This window comes from Pteropus medius, unplaced genomic scaffold (genome assembly GCF_902729225.1).
Source record: "Pteropus medius unplaced genomic scaffold, Ma_sr-lr_union100, whole genome shotgun sequence".
In the NCBI taxonomy this organism is placed as follows: Eukaryota; Metazoa; Chordata; class Mammalia; order Chiroptera; family Pteropodidae; genus Pteropus; species Pteropus medius.
Genome location: NW_024351730.1, coordinates 10,344,400 through 10,360,122, shown reverse-complemented (window position 1 = coordinate 10,360,122; position 15,723 = coordinate 10,344,400). Strand labels below are relative to the sequence as shown.

Here is a 15,723-nt window from a genome sequence, read left to right as displayed (position 1 = left end):
AACAAACAAGTAATACAAAACACAGCTTTCATCACATGCCCTTGCTCAACGTTTTACTAATGTTCCCAAATCCAAACCTTACACTCCGAGCCCTCTTATCCATTCTGCCCAGTTGCTTTTCCATATCTAAACTCTAATTACACTTCATGGTTCATATGAAGTTGATTCGATAAAGATCTTCATCTAAACTGATCTCTCAATTGCTATAGCACTTACTGTATTTACTAATCAATCAAGCACCTGCTGTCTAATTGCTTCATGAAATCGTGTCTGTGGATCTCAAAAACTTTCTTGAAAGAGAGAGAGAGAGAAGGAAGAGAGGAAAGTGAGACACTCCGGCAGTTTTGTGTTCTTTCTTAGTAAATACTCAGCAAATGCCTCTTGAGGAAATCTGAACTGAATGGTTCAGGTTAAAGCTGGCCAGATGAATAATTATTAGTAGCCAACATTTACCACACAGTCCCTTTTTGGTTAAAAACAACAAATGGTAAGTGGGGGGAGAGAGAGAGAGAGAGAGAGAGAGAGAGAAGGGAGGGAGGGAGAGAGAGAGAGAGAGAGAGAGAGAACACGAAACAGAAAGAAGACCAGGCATACTTCATAAAGGAGTTAGGCATAATGAAAGGCACTATGTGACCCTCATTCATTCAGCAAATACTGATGCCTACTGTGAGGTACTCTTCTAGGTTGCAGTGGTGAATATGACAGATATGTATGTGTCATGAAGAAAAGGCCACTCATGCCTCCATGGCATTTACATTCTAAGGGTCAAGTGATTAACTCTACAGTCTTTACCTTACTTTTCTGTTAAGTCAGTGAATTCATCACTAGAGATCCTCTAAAACTATTTTCCAGATTTAAGAATCCATGCTTGACCACGTTCCAGAGGAGTGAGATACTGCTTACTCTGTATTGGTTCTTTTGTATTTAAATTCAGTTGGACCATTCTATTCATGACAAATAGCTTGTCAATGTGTGTCCATGTGGGTTGGGCAGCGTATGTAATCAAGACAGCTCAGCACATGGAGCACTGTCATACAGAAAAAACTGTGCACGGACACAGGGAAATATACTTAAAAGATTTAAAAGAATGTGGGTTTGGACAAAGGGGAAGACATTGTCACGCTCTCCTCTCCTGGTCTATGCCAAAGAGCAAAATGATCAGGGCCGTTTTGGCCAACTGAAATATGGTTTCTACGGGCGGATCCATAAAGAGATATGTGAGGATTGCTCTCCCAGCTCCCAGGACAACAAAGATATGGGGGATGCTCCAAGCGGACTTTGCGCCTTACCCAGACAGGCGGGGAAAGGAAGGGAGGCCTGACAGTAGAGTAAGAGGTATCCTACCCCGGGCGCTGAGCCTGCAGGGGAACTGAGGAGCTGCCTCAGATCCTGGCGCCTGTCCGCCGCCACCGGGACTACTGTGCAGCCGCGGCCTAAGGGCTTACCGCGAGGCCGGACCGAGCCCGGCTGTGCCGAGGCGGGTCCTCCAAAACGGAGACGGGATGCGGCCGCGGCAGCCACCGCTACTAAGATGCGCCTCTCAACTGAGCCGTGAGCTGGAAGCAGCCGTTCGGCCACCACTTCCCATGTCCGGGCACGTGACAAACCTCCACGCCGGAAGTCGACCCGGTGCAGGAGGAAGAAGAGGAGGGATGGGCGGGGGGAGGCGGGGCAAGGTCTAGCCGTAGGGGCGTGTCAAGGAGGGCAGGGGCGGGTCCCTGTCGCTCGGAGACCGACTGGGGATCTGGGGGTTTGGTGCTGTACGATACCACTTTCTCTAGAACCGTTATTTATTTATTCAGATATTTTCAGCAACTCATTTAAGACAAGATCCGATTAAATGTTAACAAGATGACGCCTGTGCACAGTTAAGTTTGAGAAGCACAGGTGATGCCAATGTTGCTGGTTGCAAAGCAAGTGATTCATTTATTCCTTATTCCGTCTCTACGCCTCATTCCAATTGGCATCTGTTTTATTCCAGGCAATTTGATGGAAGTGCAGAGGCGATTCAGACATGAAGAAGTTCACAGTATGGTAGGGCTAAACAAAATATACATACAAAACATATAAAGTAAAACAAAGTAAGCGACAGGACAGATAAGTGTACTGGGAATTTAAAGGAGCGATTTCTTTGCTCCTGCTCAAAACTGTTTTTTTTTGTTTTGTTTTGCAAGGATTCAGCAGGGATCCATTCATGCATGCATTCATTTATTTGGCAAACAGGCATTGTGTTAGGTGCTGGAGCTAGAGACAGAGGGCTCCCACTCAGAAGAGTGTGCACTCTCATTGGGGAGACAGAATTAAGTAGATGGATAAATTACAGTCTAGTGAGGTAAGCCCAACAACAAAGGTATAGAAAAGAGACTAAGTACCATGGAAATGCAAAAGAGGTAGTAAGTAACTCACTCTATCGGGGATGGATTCACTGAGAGAGACAAATGAGCTGTGCAAAGGGTCTTTCAATGTTTATCTAAAGATATAATTTGGTGGAAAAATCTGCAGAAATAGTAGGGACCACTTTGCTACTGAGATAAATATACTCTAGAAAGTCTTCTAATTCCGATATACTTGGAATGCTTTACAGTTTCATTGAGTAATTTCTCTTTTAAGAGAGAGATCTGTTTCTAGTCCTACTTTTATAAAGACCCCTTAGGTTCTTCCTGTTTGGTCCCATAATGCTTATTGTGGAAACTCTTTACATAACAATTGCATGTGCTATTGTGTCCTCTATATGCTTTTAACTTTGTTTACATCCCTCTTCAAAGTTGGAAGTGAATGGCATTTCAGAAGCTTGGACTTCTTCCTTGAACTCCAGATTTGTGTATCTACTGTCTCCCCAACATTTCCACCTAGATGTCTGTTAAGCATCTCAAACTTACATGTATAAAATTAAATTCTCCTCTCTCCTTTTTCCTCCTAGATTCTTCCAAAACTAGAGGCTGAAACAAATGCTTACATGTTTGTGCAGTCATTTACTTGGGGAAACATATTCTAATGGTGGGTTTTAGTCTCACATAATAAATTCACTCTAACATTCCTGCTTCTCTAAATCTTCTAATTTCTTTCTCAATGCTCATTCAAAATTATTGTGAAGTCTCATTTAGCACAGGTCACACCCGAGTATAAAGGAAACACCAAGGCTGTGTATTAGGACTGACTCCAGATGTCCTTGCCGAAACGTTAAATCCAGAATCATAGGTAAATGGCCTCACGTCATAAGTTCACCCCCATCCAGCTTTATAACCTGATTCCTCTGGTTTAACACTAAATATTCACTCTCACAATTTTCTCTTGGTTCCTGTTGGTACATGTTGGCCAGTTCTGCAATTCTTTTTGAGTTAATCTCATTCAGTGGTTTTCAACTGGGGGTGATTTTGACTCCCAGAGGACATTTGGTAATGTCTGGAGACATTTTTGATTCTCATTACTGAGAGAGTTCTACAAGCATTTAGAGTAGATGACAGAGACACTGCTAAACAAACTGCAATACACAGGACAACCCTCCACAACAAAGAATTATCCAGCCTAAAACATCACTAGAGAATTAGATGATTGAAAAATATTACATGAGATAAAAAAATGTTTGTTTCTTTAAGCACCCCTACAATATCTGGGAAATAATTATATTAATTCATAATTTCCTGGCTCATACTTCCCCAAGAAGGGAAAAAAGGCTGCTCTCACATCATAAATAAGCTGCTTTCAGAGGCCGGGGAAACAAGTGGGCAGAGTGTCTATCAGTTCTCTTTATCCAGACTTGGCTTCGCTAACCCAAGAATTGAAAGTTTTCAAGCTTCTCCCACTAACCAGCTGTCAAGGTTAATAAGTCAATGGAGTTGCAGGATCGTGTACTCATTGGCTACTGGCTTAAGGATAAAAAAAATGTATATCATTTGCAAATGTGAAGTAAGACAACTATGAATCAAAGAAATACCTTTAAAATTTAGGTCTCCTTGTTACAGAAAAATAAATCTGGTCTTCCAAATAAAATCTAACTTTTATGTTTATAAAACGTCTGTTGTGGCAGGCACTGTAATATGTGCCATGAGGAACTCAAAGATGAACTACCTTTCACCATGCCTTCAAGGATCTTGGAATGAAAGTGATGACCATTGGGAATATCCACTCTGGACTTCCTTGTCTATGCAATGCTTTGGTATGAACTTTTAATGAAGCCTGCCTTTTTATCTTTTTGAAAGTAAAAATAAATAAATAAAATTTTAGGTGGCATATAACTCTCCCTAAAGGAGATTCCCAGAGCCCAGGCAGGCAGAATGCATTCCTTGCTACCAGCCATCCTCCCAACCTCCATCTAGGTGAGAAAACAAAGTCAGAAGGACTCGGGTTTCTGAGAGTAGCAGGTGAGCAAGAAAAGCAACATGAGGAGTTTGTTACATTGAGTTATTGGTCTCTATTCTTCCTCAATATTTCTATTACACTTTCACATTCTTAATATAACCTCGTGGTGTGTGGAGTATATTTCCCTGCCATTTGAACTTGGTCTTAGCCTAGTGACTTGCTTTGACTAATGGATAGATATGATGTGAGCAGAAGTTTGAAATATGCTTGCACAATTAGACTTGCCCTTTGTGTTCCTGTTTTTGATCACAAGAAGAAAAAGTTCTGGATAGTTGTTTGTCCAAGAAGGAAGAGAGAGGTGAAGCAAACCTGAAGCTTGGAGCCCAGTGCAGCTCAGTCCAGCCAGCTAAGATCGGCCATATTCTAGTAAACCTAAAGATGTATGAGCAAGAGCTAAATTCTTGTTTTTAAGCCACTCAGACTTATAGTTGTTTATTATATGGCATTATTGTGAAAATAGCCAGCTGATAACAAAGACATGCTCAGAATATAGTCAATAGGGAGTGTGAACAATTGCTAGAATGAGAATATTCATAGGTATTCTCCATGAGTGCAGATGAGGGTTATGAGGGAGGGAGCTTGTTACACAGGAACTCCAGGCCTGGAACTTGCACCTGGGTTTGGATATTCTGGAAAAACTACCAGGAAGACCGGAGGAGAGAGAAATGCCGTTTATTACTCATGAGGTAGGGAAGCTTCAGCAGCATCTGGTCGGAGCTGCAGGAAAAGACTGCTGCTGACCAAGAGCAAGCAGAGTTTTTTGTGCCCACAAGCAGAGGGAGGGGCAATCTCACAAGGGGAACATTTGCCCTCTCAGACGGATGAGAGCGAGATGTGCTGCTTGGTTACAGGAGCAGATAACGTCCGTGGGAGCATCAGGAAACGTCCTTGGGAGTAGGCACTTCTGAAAGCTCTTTGTGCACTGCCTTACCTGGCTGCTGGCCGGGTAGCCATCAGTCTTCAGAGTACGTGGAGGGGCTATGTTCTGAGTTAATCCTACAGAGCTCTTTCACACTGCTCCAGAAATCAGCTTGCTGGCCTGGAATTGTAGATTGCACCTGTAAATTGTCTTCTAAATTAATTTATGACTGTAAGAGGAATGATTTTTCTTTAGATGCGGTCCTCTTGTGTGGCACACAACCTGAATACCTGTATGAGTGACTGCCAGTCTTGGCAACTAGGCCTTAAGAATTTCGAACTGCTTGCGGTAGCTAAGATAAAAGAGCAGTAAAAGAAAAAAAAGATATAAGGAAAGAGTATAGAGTTAAACTTAAAAAGAGTGAGGGGAAAAGACACTGAAGGCAAAAGGGAGAGGAGAGAAAAATAAAATAAGGCTAATGTAATCTGGTTTTCAAATAAGTACCTAAAAAGTCAAATTTCCTTTATAAGCATTACATGTCAAGAAAATAAATACTCATATCTCGAGTACCTCCTGTGTTTAATCCAAAGGTGAATAAGATACTATCTTAATTCTCTTTATAAAGACATCACTCCAATACAGGAAGTGGTCACTTTTGTTAAACACACTCTGAACTTTTTATGTGAGGAGCAAACACATGAGCTACATGGATAGGTTTTATTAGTTGGAAAGGACAATACAAGACTTGACAGGATGTATGAGGTTTTTTCCTAGTCTATCATCATTTGAACTGCCTGCTTTGACAAAAAAGTGTTTTTACTTGTCCTCAATTAGAGGGCATTTTCATTTTCAACACAACTAGATAACTAGGTGACAGTTTCAGAGAGTGAGATGCAACTAACTCATTTTTTCATATTTTGATATTGTTTGTATATATAATGGACTTCACCTTTTAGCTACTTCATAGAAATCAACTGAAATAGGTCTAAAAATCTTAGTTTCAGAAAAAACATTAACCTTATGGAACAATTGCAAAGATAGTACAGAGACCTCCCACATACTATTTGCCCAGCTTTCCCCAATGCTAGCATCTTACATAACCATGGTACAATTACCAAAAATAAGAAATTAACCTTAGTATAATATCACTAACTAAATTACAAACCTTATTCAGATTCCTCCAGTTTTCATACTAATATCCTTTTTCTGTTCCAGGATTCAATCCAGGATCCCACATTGCATTTAGTTGTCATGTCTTCTTAAGCCTCCAATCTGTTCATCAGTGTTAGGGGTTGAATTATGTCCCACCACCCTGCCCCCTGCGAATTTATATGTTAAATTCCTAACCACCAGCACCTCAGAATGAGATCTTATTTGGAGATAGGGTCTTTATAGAAGTAATCAAGTTAAAATTAGGTCAGAATAGTGGGCTCTAATCCAATATGTCTGTAGTCCTCATAAAAACAGGAAATGGACCCAGATGCATACACAGAGGGAAGACGATGTGAAGATACCAGGAGAAGATGGTCTTCTACAAGCCATGGGGAGATGGAACAAATTTTTTCCTCACAGCCCTCAGAAGAAACCAATATTGCCAATACCTTGATCTTGGACTTCCACCCTCCAAACAGTGAGACAATAAATTTCTGTTGTTTAAGCCACCCAATTTGTGGTACTTGGTTATGGCAGCCCTAGGAAGCGAATATATTCAATCTTTCTTTGTCTTTCATGCTATTGGCACACCTTTTATTATTATTATTATTATTATTATTATTATTATTATTATTTATGCCTACAGCACCTGGTCTTCCTAGGTGGTCTCCCACCCAAGTACTAACCAGGCCCGACCTTGCTTCGCTTCCGAGATCAGACATCGGGCTTGTTCAGGGTGGTATGGCTGTAGACAATGGACTGTGGCTCCACTGGGGCACGAACCCAGGACCTTCTGCGTGTAAAGCAGATGTACTAACCACTACACTATGAAACCACGTATAAGCACACTTTTTTAAAATGACTTGGTATGGATGTCCCACTAATAGGTGATGGAACCAGACCGTTATTACATCTACTAATTTTAAGAAGTAACATTTACTGTATGCTTACTGAGGTCACTCTGTTGGAGCTTTCATTGCCTATCTCACTGTTAATATCCTCTTAAGAAGGCTTATTATGTATCTAACATTGGCTCTGGATTCTCCTATTTAATTTTCGCTGTATCCCTTTGAGGTAGGTACAGGAGAAATCTTCTTATCTAGAATGCGTCTTTGACCACATAATTGAAAAAGGAGAAGAAAAAAAAATGGCGTAGATGATAGAGGCTCTGTTCATCCCTCTGGTGACCGAGTCAAAATTGTGACAGTAATAAGGAGCAGCAGCAAGGAAAAATTGCCTGGGATCTAGATGAACAAGCCTTACAACTACAGAGAAGTCCCAGAAATCACCCTGCAACAGCGGAAGGTAGGAAGGGGAAGGACCCAGGGCTGCCGGGTCTCCAGAGGCTGAGCGAGATGGAGCCTGCGGCAGTGGCAGTAGCAGACAACTCTTAAAGGGGTTGCATCCGTGAGCGGATTTTTTGCGGTGACAGACCTGCTCGCTCTGAGCACCAGTGTCGATACAGCTGCGCTCAGGGGGCACCAGGGACTTACAGGGAGACATTGTTGAAGTGAGGGCCAAGGCGAGATTCGCTCTGTACAGAAGCGCCTGCGATATCCATTGTTCCTCTCTTGAGCCCTCCCCACTCCCAGTTCACGGACATACACAGCACTGCCATAGCCGTGACAATGTCAAACTGAATAACAGAGGTCACTCCGCCCAGAAGATTCCCCGAAACCCCGCCTCCCCCAACTCGAGGCACCACCTAAGCCACATCCAGGTGTACTGTCAGTGGGTCAAGTGCTCCTTGCTGAGCAGTGCCTAGACTCACACTGGTAGCAGCTGGCCTCGGATTCTGGTGTGGCCTTTTGAGGCAACTATAAGTACAGCATTTGTGGATCGCATGCTGACTCTGGCCCCAGAGGGGCACAGGCTTGGTTAAATTTGGCCGGCAGTCCCTATCAGGACTGTGTCACTGGTTACCTACTTCACAAATCCACACTTATAAGACTGGGAGACTTAAGAGCTTTGCTTAGTACATAGAAACAGACACAGAAAGGCAGCCAAAATGGGAAGACAAAGAAGCAGAAACTGTGTGAGAGAACAGAACAGAGATCCAGATATAAGGGTGTCAAGTAATCTAACAGATGCAGGATTCAAAATACTGGCTATAAAGTTGCTCAATGAACTTTTGAGAAGTGTAGATAATTTCAGTGAGAACTGAAACAAAGAAATAAAAATCATAAAAATGGAAATGGAAATTATAAAAGGGAACCAGCCTGAAATGAAGAACATATTATCTGAGATGAAAAGTATATTAAATAGAATAAACAAAGGAATAAACAGAGTGAATAAAGAAAAGGATCAAATGCCCTATCTAGAGGACGAGAAAGCCAAGGACACTCAATCAGAATGGCAAGATAAAAGATGCCAAGACTATGAAAATAATTTAAGGAGCATATGGGAAACTATTAAGGGTCCAAATATCCGTCTGGTGTAACAGAAGAAAATCAAGATATTGAACAGCTGTTTGAAGAAATAATGATGGACAACTTCCCTAACCTGGTGAAGGAAATAGACATAAAACCCCAGGAAGCTCAGAGAATTCCAAAATTCAGGGATCCAAAGAGGCCCACACCAAGACACATCATAATTAAAATGCCAAAGGTTAAATACAAAGAAAGAATATCAAAAGTAGTAAGAGAAACACAGATAATTATTTGTAAGGAAATACCCATAAGACTGGCAGCTGATTTCTCAGAAGAAACCATGCAGAGCAGAAGGGCTTGACACAAAATATTCGACAGGATGAAGACCCAGGATCTACAACCAAGAATAATTTATCCAGCAAAGTTATCATTTAGAGTTCAAGGACAGATAAAGAGCTTCCCAGACAAAAATAAGCTAAAGAAATTTATCACTCCCAAGCCAGTATTACAGGAAATGTTGGAGGGACTTCTTTAAGAAGAAAAGACATGTATCAAAAACAGGACTAAAGAATGGTAACAACTACATTCCTATGAATAAATACCTTAAATGGAAAAAAATTAAGTGTTTCAACCAAAAGATAGAGTGGCTAAAAGGAAAAGAAAACAAGACCTGGCATATGAACAGGAAGGGGATGGGAAAATATATTGCTTTGATGGGCCTAGAAGGTATTTAAATCAGACAGAGAAAGATAAACACTATACGATTTCACTTATATGCAGAACCTAAGGAATAAAAAGAACAAACTAATCAAAAACAGATTCACAAATATAGTGGGCAATTTGGTGACGGACAGAGGGGAGGGGGTTTTGAGGGGCTGGGAGAATAGTATGAAGGGTTAAAGAAGTACAAGTTAGTAGCTGATGGATGGTCATGGGGATGGGGAACATGGTATAGGGAATGCAGTTAGCATTAACAGTACATGATGGTTCCCTTTTCTCCACATCCTCACCAACTCTCGTTATCTTTTTGGGGGTGGGGCAATAACCATTCTAATAGATGTGAAATAGTATCTCATTGTGGTTTTGAATTGCCATTCCATGATCAATGATATTGACCATCTTTTCCTATACCTCTTGGCCATCTGTATGTCTTCTTTGAAAAAATGTCGATTGAGATTTTCTGTCCTTTTTTAAATTGTTTTTGTTTGTTTTTTTGCTGTTGAGTTGCTTAAGTTCTCTCTATATTTTAGATGTTAGCCCTTTATCATATATATGATTTACAGACATTTTCTCCCGTTCAGTAGGTTGTATTTTTATTTTGTTATGTTTGAAGAGTTGTAACTTGCAGAATGTCCCTCGATTTGGATTTGTCTGATGTTTTCTCATAGTTAGATTAAGGTTATAGATTTGGGGTAAGAATATTACAGAGATAATGTGCCTTTCTCAGTGCATCATATCAGGGGGCACATAATATTGATATGTCCCCTTACTACTGGTGATATTAACCTTGATTCCCTGGTTAAGGGGCTGTCTATAAATGTCTGCCCCTGTAAAGTTACTATTTTTTTCCATTTTAGTCAACAAATATTTCAGAGAAGCCATTTTGAGGCTATGAAAATGTCCTATTTCTCCTGATACATTTACTCATTAATTTTGCATTCATTTGTTGATTTTGCCTGCAGCAATTATTACTTTGATTTTTAATGGTGATTTTCTATTTGTAATTTTTTTCTACTTTTTAAAATTTCCCTCATGTTTTCTACTTTTATTACTTGGAATTACACCATAAGAAAGAGTTGTTCCTTTTCCCCTCATTCATTCATTTCTTTCAGTATGAACTTTATTCTTTAGGTTGAATTCTAATACTTCCATTGTTTGTTATGTAGCTCAAATTATTCCATCTCTGGCTATTGGAAGCTATTTCATGTTGTCTCCCATGTCTTGTTGCCCTCATTCTTTTTTTTTTTTTGAGCAGTTCTTTGCCCTATGGCACTATAAGATATTATAGTTTCATCTAGTATTTTCCCTGCCCTAGCCTTTCTCAAGGAACTCTGGCTTCTTTAATAGGAGAGTGATATCTCAAAACGATCTTTAGCCTTTGTGTCTGAATGATAGATGTAAGTATTTTTAAATGTTTTATTATGAAATATCAAAAACATACAGAAAAGTAGAGAGACTGACGGAATAAACTCCCATGGATTCACCATCCAGTTTCAGTAATGATTATGCCAATCCTTTTTTAAATTGTCCTCCATTTATTTTTTCGGAAGTATTTGAAAATAAATGCCCACTTCATGCCATATCACCAGCAAACAGCCCAGTATCTAACTATCTTATGTAATTTATAAGGATTTTTATGAAACATACCCATCACATCTTTATCACACTTAACAAAATCGACAATCATTCTTTAAAATCTAATACTCTCCAAATTCAGATTTCCCTGTGTCAAAACCATCTTTTTATACTTGGTATATTCAAATCAGGGTCCAAACCAGGTCCACATGTTGTATTTGGATATTATATTTCTCAAATCTTTTCTATCTTGTAGGGAGCTAAAGCTCCCCAAATTCAAAAGTGTGAATGGTTTATCTCAGGAGGCCTGCTTGCATAAAAAAGAAAAGGCTGGTTCTGTGGAATTTCAGGAAGAAGAAGATTAAGTATAGCCTAAGGGAGTGTCGAAGGGAGTGTCAAAGGAAGTGTCAATTGCACCTGGATCTTCAGGATGTTACTTTTATGTTATTTTGGAATGCAAAAAGAAACAGATTGTGTTTAAAAGAAGGTTAAGAAATAAACTCGGAGAGACAGTTGTGAGATCTGCTCTCCCTCCTGCACCCTGTCTGTCTTCTCTTTTTTCTCAGTCCCCGCTCCCCCATTCAGGTACCCGGTTTGACTTGGTCGGCTGGCTTCCGACACTATCTTAAATAAGAAAATAATAAAGTGTTCCTGCCCACACACACTTTTTAAAGCTTGATTTGTTAGAGAAACTGAGTCACTGATGCTTTGGAATTTCGAAGTGGTTAAAGCTAAAATATTGATTAGATTTGAGTTCCCTTTTTAGGTAAGACTCCTTCATTGGTAGTGCTATACTCTTCTTACTATATCACATCATGAGGACGTAAGGCTGACATCCACTTTTAGAGATACTAAAATTGCTTATTGGGTTTAGATAATGTTGGCCTTGTCTCTCCATTATAAAGTTCTCCATAACCTTTCACCTAATGGTTTCAGCATTCATTGAAAATTGTTGCCTAAATCCATTATTTCATTAGAAATTGCAAAATGGTAATTTTCTAATTCCGTCACTCCCAATGCATTTATTATTTGGAATTCTTCTTTAAAACTTTCCCCTTATCATCTATTACTTGAAATAGTTTGTATAGGAAAGGCAAGATACGTGCTTGAGTCTTTCCTTTATCAATTTTCAGGTGTTCCAATGATGATAAATGAGATTTTTCTAGTATTATTAAATTCATAGACATATATTTGCTGTGTTTCATTCTATTATAGTCATTTTCTTAATAATGCTCAAATTGTCCCATCTTAGGCCAGTGGAGCTATTTCAAATTGGATATTTTGTCCTTTGGCTGACTCTAAATTGACTATGATAGCTTCCTTTCTTCCTGGTACATCAAGATGTACATTTTCTGCCTCAGACCTAGAATCAGTAATTTCTTCAAACAATCTTCATTGTTTTCAATGGGAAATGGTATTTATAGACAATCTTGCATGCTGAGATGCTCATTGCTTACAAAGACTTTGCTTCAAGATCTCAGGACAAATCTAAGAAATGCATGCTTATTTTTTAAAAAGGAGTTTATAGTAATAAGTTTATATTAATGTTTCTGATTAAATTTATTATTACAGAGTTTTAATTTCTTTTATTTTATACTTGTATATTCTCTCTCTTAAACTTAAAAATTTTTGGTTTCTAATGACATTAACATAACATATGCTTTATCTTACAATACTCAGTACTCCTATAATAGTGTCCAAATAACACTACCAATATTATAGTACTATGATTAAACTTCTGAATATCGTTTACGTTTCGATGGATTTTGACGTGTGTATATAGTCATGTAATCACCACCGTAATCAACATATTTCTGGATATAAAAATGGACAATGGCCAGGCTATATATAAAAATAGAACTCTGATGCCAAACCTGTAGCAACCAGCTGTGGAAGCCATCCTACTATGTGCAATAACCAGTCCAGGAAGTCAAACTACTATCTGTAATAACCAGTCTAGAAAGCTGAATAATAACCCCTATAGAAATGGGCCCAAAATATCCACATCCAGGCCTTGATTAATAATAGCTTCCCTAATTTTGACCCCCACTTCAAACTTAGGGCCAACTGGAGAAAGCCAAATAATCACCTTCAATCAAACACATAGGATGCTCTACTTCCAGTTGGACCACCTACAGCTTCCCCATGTCAGCAGCCTCTGATAAGGGCACACCAGAATTCTTCCTTCTTTTCCACTTTGTACTGCTGCACGTTGCCATATTGTGTATGTGTTCCTTAGTTTATGCAATTCATCCTCTAGTGATGGATATTTGAGCTATTAACTGAAATATTTTGCTCTTATAAACAATGTCACATCCTTGTGCATGTGTCATTCTGTATATTTGCTGAAGTATCTTTGGACTAGAGTCCTAGAAATAAAGTTAAATTGCTAGGTCAAAGTGTAGATGTATATATAGTTGTGTAAGATACTGTCAAATTCCTTTCCTATGGGATTTGTATCCTTTTTACTTCTACCAGCAATAAATTAGAGGAACTGTTTTCCCATTTCCAATGGGATATAGTCAAAGTTCTGGATTTTTGCCAAAAAATGATGAGGAACATAATCACCTGTAGATTTAAATTTCTCTTATTATGGGCCAGGTTGAGCATTTTTGTCATATGTTTATGTGCAATTCTTTTTTTTTTTATGAAATGTCTGCTCAAATCTTTTGTTAAATTTTCAGCAAATTGTATTATTGAGCTTTTTGATCCCTCATTTTAAGAGCACTAATATATGAAGGATAGTAGCTTATTGTTATATAAGTTGCAATTTTTTCCAGTTTATCATTTGTCATTAGTTATTTATAGTTTAATGCAAAACTTCTATATTTATGTAGTTAAATTAATCATTTTTTCTTTATTATTTTTGGATTTGAGTTATAATCAAATCTAGCCAGAAGTTTTCCCCACTCTGAGTTTATAAAAAAATTTAACCATGTTTTCTTCTAGGAGACTTAGGTTGTCCTTTTTTTTCTTTTTAACAGCTTTATTGAGGATATAATTAGCATACCATACAATTCGCTCACATAAAGTGTCTGTCAATGATTTTTAGCATATTACATTATTTTTAAATTATGATAATATATATAACATTAAATTTTCAATTTTAACCACTTTTAAATGTGCAATTAAGCACCATTAATTATATTTACAATGTTGTGCAACCACCACCACCATCTATTTCCAAAACTTTTCCATCATCTCAAACAGAAGCTCTGTAACTATTCAGTGGTAATTCCTCATTCCTCCCTCCTCCCAGCCCCTGGTAACAACTAATATTCTTCCTGTCTCTGAATTTGCCTATTCTTGATATTTCATACAAGTGGGATGATACAATATTTTTCCTTTTGTGTCTGGCTTATTTCACTTAGCATATTTTCAATGATCGTCCATGTTGTAGTATCAGGACTTCATTGCTTTTTAATGGCAGAATAACATTTCACTGTATGTAGATACCAAATTTTGCTTATCCATTTACCTATTGATGGATGCTTGAATTGCTTCCATCTTTTGGCTATTGTGAATAATACTTCAATGAACACTGGTGTACAAACATCTATTCAAGTCCCTGATTTCGGTTCTTTTGGGTACATTCTCATGAGTGAAATTGCTGGGTCATTTGGTAATTCTGTGTTTAGTTTTTTGAGGAAATGTAAAACTTTTCTACAGTGGTTGTACCATTACGCAGTCCCACAAGCAATGTATGAGGGTTTCAATTTCTCCACATCTTTGCAACACTTGTCATCCTAGTAGGTGTGAAGTGGTGTCTCATCGTGGTTTTAGTTTGCATTTCCCCAATGACTAATGATGTTAAGTATCTTTTCTTGTGCTTATTATATATCTTCTTTGGATAAATGTCTATTCAAGTCCTTTGTTCATTTTTTAACTAGGTTATTTGTCTTTTTTGTTATTGAGTTGTAGGAGTTCTTTATATATTCTGGGTATTAAAACCTTATCAGATATATGATTTGCAAATATTTTCTCCCATTTTGTAGGTTGTTTTTCACTTTCTTGACGATGTCTTTTGATGCAAAAGTAATTTTGGTAAAGTCTAGTTTATCTATTTTCTCCTTTTGTTGCTCATGCATTTCACATTATAAGAATCCATTGCCAAATCCAAGGTCCTGAAGATTTACCCCTGTTTTCTTCTAGGAGTTTTATAGTTTCAGGTCTTATATTCAAGTCTTTAATCCATTTAAGTTGATTTTTGTGTATAGTGTAAGTTTGGGGTCCAGTTTTGTTCTTTTGTAGGTGGATATCTAGTTGTACCAGAACCATTTGTTGAAGAGATCATTCTTTCCTCTTTAAATAAACTTGGCACCCTTGTAAAAAATCAGCTTATCATAGGTGATGGGCTTACTTCTGAATTCTCAATTCTATTACATTGGTCTATACTTTTATCCTTAAGCCAGTACTACATAGTTTTGATTACTGTAGCTTTGTAGTATGTTTTGAAATTAGAGATGTGAGTCCTTCAACTTTGTACTTCTTTTGCAAGATTGTTTGGCTATTTGGTTATGAATTTGAGGATTGGCTTTTCCATTTCTGCAAAAGAAGCCATTGGAATTTTGATAGGAATTGCATTGCATCTGTGGATGGCTTTGAGTAGCACTGATATCTTAACAATTTAGTATTCTTATCCATGAACGTGGGCTATCTTTTCAGATATTTAGGCCTTTTAAGATACTT

At 38.3% G+C, this 15,723-nt stretch overlaps 1 protein-coding gene and 1 pseudogene across 4 annotated transcripts in view; both read right to left on the bottom strand.

Moving 5' to 3' along the window:
* Positions 1-1,623, bottom strand: part of EXOC1 (exocyst complex component 1) — a 55,626-nt gene extending 54,003 nt beyond the window's left edge. The window contains exon 1 of one of the 4 annotated variants that reach the window (XM_039845258.1): positions 1,446-1,623. The gene's annotated coding sequence lies outside the window, so the exon portion shown is untranslated. Of the gene's footprint in view, positions 1-792; positions 966-1,289; positions 1,413-1,445 lie in introns of those variants that run through there. The other 3 variants (XM_039845261.1, XM_039845259.1, XM_039845260.1) reach the window with 3 other exon arrangements.
* Positions 1,624-7,007: 5,384 nt separating this feature from the next.
* LOC120588470 (uncharacterized) lies at positions 7,008-7,123 on the bottom strand (annotated as a pseudogene).
* Between the last annotated feature and the right edge of the window lie 8,600 nt (positions 7,124-15,723).